Source organism: Equus quagga, chromosome 4 (assembly GCF_021613505.1).
Source record: "Equus quagga isolate Etosha38 chromosome 4, UCLA_HA_Equagga_1.0, whole genome shotgun sequence".
NCBI classification, from domain to species: domain Eukaryota; kingdom Metazoa; phylum Chordata; class Mammalia; order Perissodactyla; family Equidae; genus Equus; species Equus quagga.
Window position 1 is genome coordinate 106894059 of NC_060270.1, and position 6271 is coordinate 106900329.

At 37.9% G+C, this 6271-nt stretch overlaps 1 pseudogene; it reads right to left on the reverse strand.

Annotated features, from left to right (window-relative positions):
- Positions 1–232: 232 nt before the first annotated feature.
- Positions 233–3618, reverse strand: LOC124238692 (DNA primase small subunit-like; annotated as a pseudogene).
- Positions 3619–6271: the final 2653 nt, after the last annotated feature.

Genomic DNA, 6271 nt, shown 5'->3' on the forward strand with positions numbered 1-6271 from the left:
ATTTATCTGCAATCACTTATTCTTCCCATTATTGCTTCTTCCAGGAAATTTGACATTCTCCCTTGGTGGTCTCAAGAATCTTTTCAAAATAATTATTTCTGAAGAAAAGAAAATTTTGCTTTGATCATTAAGAGGCATACACAGTTCTGCCATATTTATTAAGTGGATCTTGAAGTATTTGATTCTTGATTGAAGGTAGAAGATATTCATATTGGTTTGAGGGGAGTTATCTTCAGAAATCGTTTTGTAAATCACTTCTTGAGAACTCCTTTTTTTGGGATTTATCCAGGTTTTCAAGAAACTGTTCAAAAGCTTTTACATAAGGAGTTAGATTGGTCTTCTTATAGTCTCTGATTCTATGTTTGATATCAGATTCAACTTCGTTCTCCTCTTTTTTCTCTTCATTAGTGGAAATGCTATCCACTTCATGGTAGATGGAACCTATGGCTGGAACAGTAAATGGATCAAATCGATCTACTCTCTGTAAATCAATAGGCACAAAAATGCAACCTGTTTTAGGACGAACACTAAAAGGACTTTTCAGTAAATGACTGATTCCTTTGCTAACATTAATATCCAGCTGTGGAAAACAGTACCAGAGCATGATCTCCCACTCAAGCCAGGATCGACATTTGTCTTTTTGGATGTTATTCTCACATCTGCTGGCTACCCTCTTCAAATGCTGCCAATCCTGAAGTGGATTGTGATGCTTTTGGAAGCCTTGTTGAAGTTTTTGGAAGCAATCATGAATTATTCTAGGAAGAAGGGCTAACATCCTATCCCATCTTTCTTTATTTTCAAGAATATCTTGATCAACCAAGGCATATTCTTCAAAGCAGTCTTTTATTATGTTTATATTTCCTAACAAAAGGGTGAATTTTTTCACTTAGACAAACTGTCTTTTTGACCTCTTGACCACCCTTTACAAGACTCAAATACTCATCTATCCCAGAACGTACTGGGAACAATTTTCTAACTGATTCATCACAGACTCAACGATGAACGCCTCTCCTTCTAGAATATACCCAGAGATGACGCTTAAATCTCCTGTCCTCTGTCAATGTCTGGTGGATGATAAGTATGGCCATCTTCATGAGGGTCCAGCACTCAGAATATATGCCTGCAAAACTACAACATCTCCTCACATCGTCTAGTCTGTCATGTCCATGTCAAACACCAATTCTTTTTCCTGAGCCTGGAAAGTTCCCAGCTTCACTGTATTGTGTTGATTGAGCCTGTGGGAATATACTGCGCTTATATCAATCTTGTGTGGATTCATTTTCTGCATCTCCTTTTCCGGATCACTCTGGTTGTTGAAGGATTGGTAGCAACTGTAAATATCATCTGTCAATGTTAACGAAAATTCCCAGTGTTGAAAGTGATACTTTATCACTCCGCCATGGTTGAGCCAGCGATAGTAATGGACATGACGAAAGATCCTCTGGTAATAAAGCTTACGCAACTTGAGCAGCTCATCGGGTCAAAACTTCTCTGCAGAGCGCGGAACTCCCCCCGGCAGGATTACCGCAAGAATTGGCTGGCACAGCACAGCTGGAGCCTTGGCCACTGCGCAGGCGCTGCGTGGCCATGGCCCACTGTCTGCAGGGGCCGCCGGGAATTGTAGTTCCCACTTAGGGGTTGGCCTGGCGGCGGGAGGCGCTCTTGGGCTCCGTTACTAGACCCATTGCTCAGATGGACAGAAGGAGGCCCCGCCTATTCCAGGAAAAAGATCTTCTGTGGAAAGGTGAGCACATGAGCGTGTTGAGAATCAACAGCCAGATGAAGAGGTAGTAGGGCAAGGTGTGAGGGAAGGGGCGCTGAGTTTCCATGCCCTCTCCAGGCGCCGCGCTCTTCCCGGACCTCCATATAGTCACCAACCCAGAAGCTCGCAGTGTGGTTTTTAATACACTCCAAGTTGCTTGGTGCAAAACCCTGTGAATCCCTGAGGAAGAGAAGGAAGTCGAAACAGAAGGCTAAGTATCGTGCTTATTTGCCCGCACTGCTTAGGTGTAACTGCTGCCAGAAGTCTGAGCTCCAGAGAGAATGAATTAACTGCAGGTGGAGTTCAGAGTTTGCTTATTAGTCTCCAAATCTTTATGGCCAAAGAGGTTTAGAAATTTGCGAAAGTAAGACATGCTTTCTCTCTGGGTAAAACTTCATTTGATTCTTTCAGAACTAGTAATCTAAATTTCAAAACAGTGACAAAAAGATACCTGTCAATTGGTACTTGACTCTCCCATACATTGCCTATCTAGAACAATGCAGAAAGTTAGCATGATTCACATTTTTTGGAGAGGATCTAGTTGAAGAATATTTTTCCCTATCCTAAGACCATAAATATATTCTCCTATATTTTCTTTAAAAATGTAAGGTTTATTTTTCATAAATAGGTCTTTATTAGTTTGAAATACATTTTTTTTAAGTCTAGGGAAAACGAAAGAACTTGCTGGGGAAGAAGACCCTGGAAGGACTTGGGGGCTGCAAGGAGATAGAATATATTAAAGTAGCTATCCTGTCTTTCAGGAAGATGGAGATATTGGTAAATTAGGAAAGAAAAAAAAAAAAAAAGAAATGAAGGAACAGGTAGCAACCAGAAAAAAGTTGAAAAATGTATGAATTTAAAACCATCAAAGGAAATGTGTTCTGTCAAGGGCTGGACAGGAAAGGAAAAATGAAAAACAAAAGTTATTATACGTGAAATAAAGAGAAACTTGGAAAAATACTTGTATTAGTCAGCTCTGGCTGTCATAACAAAATACCATGGACTGGGTGACTTAGACAACAGTGGTTTATTTCTCACAATTCTAGAAGCTGGGAAGTCCAAGATCAAGATTTGGTTTCCTGGGAAGGGCTCTTTTTCTGGCTTGCAGAAGGCTACCTTCTCACTGTGTCTTCACATGGTGGGGAGAGAGGAAGTGAGCTCTCTGGTGTCTCTTCTTATGAGGTCACTAATTCCATAATGAGGGTCATACCTTCATGACTTCATTGAAATCTAATTATCTCCCAAAGGCTCCATCTCCAGTTGCCATCACATTGGTGGTTAAGCCTTCAATATATGAATTCCGGCGGGACACAATTCAGCCCATAGCATTCCACTCCTGGTCCCACAAACATCCTTCTCATATACAAAATACAGTCATGCTGCTCCAGCAGCCCCAAATGTCATAACTCTTTTCAGCATCATTTCAAAATTTTAAGTCCAAAGTCTCATCTAAATATCAAAATCACCTGTGAGTGAGACTTGAGGTATGAGTGGGTGGCAAAATTCCTCTCTAGCTGTGAACCTGTGAAACCAGACGAGCTGCATGCTTCCCAAATACAATGGTGGGACAGGCATAGTATAGACATCTCCATTCCAAAAGGGAGGAATAGGAAGGAAGGTAAGAATAAATCACAAGTAGGTCAAAACCTAGCAAGGTGAATTCCATCAGATTGTAAGGCTCCAGAATAATCTACTTTTGTTCCATACTCTGCCTTCTGGAACCACTGAGGCAATAGTCCTGCCCCTTTGCTCTGCAGGCCAGGCGTTGTGGCCTCAAAACTCTGGCAGGTGGAGGTCATTTCCCCAAGGCTCTTCCAGGTGAGGTTTCGAAAGGTTCTGAGTAACCCCAGCCCCATAGCTTCAATTGGAGGCCATCCGGCCTGTTGAAACTGAAGTGATGGCTTTGATGATCTCTGAATTGTCTTCAGGGTCAATCTTTTTATTGTTTTTGATTGAGGTATAATTTACATAAAACAGATTCTGGTGTACAAAATAACGATTCAATATTTTATACCATATATTGCAAAATGATCACCACAATAAGTCTAGTTAACATCTGTCGCTATATATAGTTAGAAAATCTTTTTCTTGTGATGCTTTTTTTTTCCTTGAGAACTTTCAAGATTTACTCTCTTAGCAACTTTTAAATATGCAATACAGTATTATTAACTATAGTCTCATGCTGTACATTATGTCCCCAGGACTTATATATTTTAAAATTAAGTTTTACCTTGGACTCCCTTCACCCATTTCGCCCACACACCATCTCTGGCAACCACTAGTCTGTTCTCTACATCTGTGAGCTTGGTTTTTTTCTAGGGTGATTCTTCCATTTTCTTAAAAAATGGTGCATGTTCGCAGTCAAATAGCTTTATTGTTATGTCCTGTCGAATCTAGGTCCAATACCCTTTCTTTATTTCAGCCTGTCCTGATCCACTTTAAACAGTGTTTCTTCTTATATAATCCCGTGATCTCTTTATCAAGCAATAGTCAAGCCACACCCTCGGTATTCTTTTTTGAATTCTCTTCACCCTTAATTTCCATAATTCTAGCATGTACCTCAAAACTCCTCCAGTCTTTACCTAGTTCCAAAGCTGCTTCCACGTTTTTAGATATTTGTTATAGCAGCACCCCATTTCTTGGTAACAAAATCTGAATTAGTCATCTCAGGCTACCATGACAAAATACCATAGGCTGAGCGACTTAAACAACAGGAATTTATTTCTCACAGTTCTGGAGGCTGGGAAGTCTAAGATGAAGGTGCTGGCCAATTCAGTTCCCCATTGAGGACTCTCTTCCTGGCTTGAAGATGGCCACCTTCTCACTGTGTCCTTATATAGCAGAAAGAGTGAGAGGAAGCAAGTTCTCTGGTGTCTCTTATAGAAGCATTAGTCCCCATCATGAAGGCCCCACCCTCATATATGATATATTTTATTGCATAGGATATATTACACATAATATATAGTTATGCATCTAAATATATAATATATTATATAACATAGAAATATATATCATATTTAACATATATTTAATCCAGAAATACTAACTAAATCAACTAAAAACAAAAGCTTAAACATGAACCAACTTAGCAATAATGTACAATCTTTAAGAAAATGGCTGTATTAAGTTTATTAAAAAAATTTGAGTAAATAAAAAGCTATATGGGTATTCATGGTGGAATGACACAACACAGTAAATGTGTTAAATATTATCAGTTTTCTCCAAGTTAGCTTTTAATACGATCTCAAAAAAATTATTCTGAATCTGTGGTGTAACTGAACAAATTCATTCAAAAATTTATGTTGAAGACTAAACACCTATAGAGTGCTAGGTTCACTATAAGAAGATAAATGAGAATACTGACCAGATATCAAGATATCCTGCAAAGCTATAGTTACAAAACCAATATCATCTTTATGCAAGAAGAGACAAGTAGGTAAATGACACAGAATAGAAAATTTAGAAATAGATAAATGCATATATGGAGACATGATATATTATGAAATGGCGCTAAAAATCAATGGTTAGAAGATATTGGGGAAAACAGACTCTCTAATTGGAGAAAAATAAGCTTTGGCTTTCCTTATTCCCAATAAAAAGGAGGATTACAAACATGTTATAGACAATGAGAAATTTGCACCATAAGCACCATAGTCTACAGAATTATTCTTAGAAGAAAATTAAGATAATAGCTTTGTGGACATAGGCAGGAAGAGACTTATGCAAGACCTCCAAAGCACTAACTATGATATGAATAAGCCAAGTGTTATGATGTTATCAACAGTAAGGGTTTATGTCCAATGAAGGATACCACTGATAAATGGATAAGCTATTGGCTAAATTTAAAACTAATAAGGGATTGTCATCTGTTATATAGAAATAATTTCTCTTAATCAAGGAAAAGACTAAAACTCCAATGGAAAAAAATGAACCAATGAAAGAGACAAAATACCATAGATCAGTCATCTACACAGCTATATAGTACACAAGGAAACTCTCATACTCATTATCATATAAATGCAAATTAAAACAGTGAAAGATAACTGTACTCTCATCAGAAGGACGATAATTAAAAAGGATAAAAATATCAAGTGTTGGTGAATATGTATGGAGTGCTAACTTTCATGCACTTGCAGTGGAAAGTAATTTTTCCTAAAGTAAATATTAATATGCCTATGATTTTATGATCCTGTATATATATCTTACAGAAATTCTCAGAAAAATCCATACATAGATGAGGACAAGAATATCGATTGTGGTGTTGTTTATGGTGACAGAGTTGATGGCAACCTTGTGTCCATCACTATGAGATGTGATGGATGTTTAAATGTGGTGGATGTTTACTAAGGTTCAATATGAAATATTAAGAATAAGTGAACATGTTCCAGCAACACTGAAGGACCTCTAATCAGAAGTTTGGATAAGAAAAGTAGAAAACAGAATGAAATTTACACCATTTAGGTAAATTGGAAATATCCACCAAACGCACTGTGTATCTTATAAAGTTAT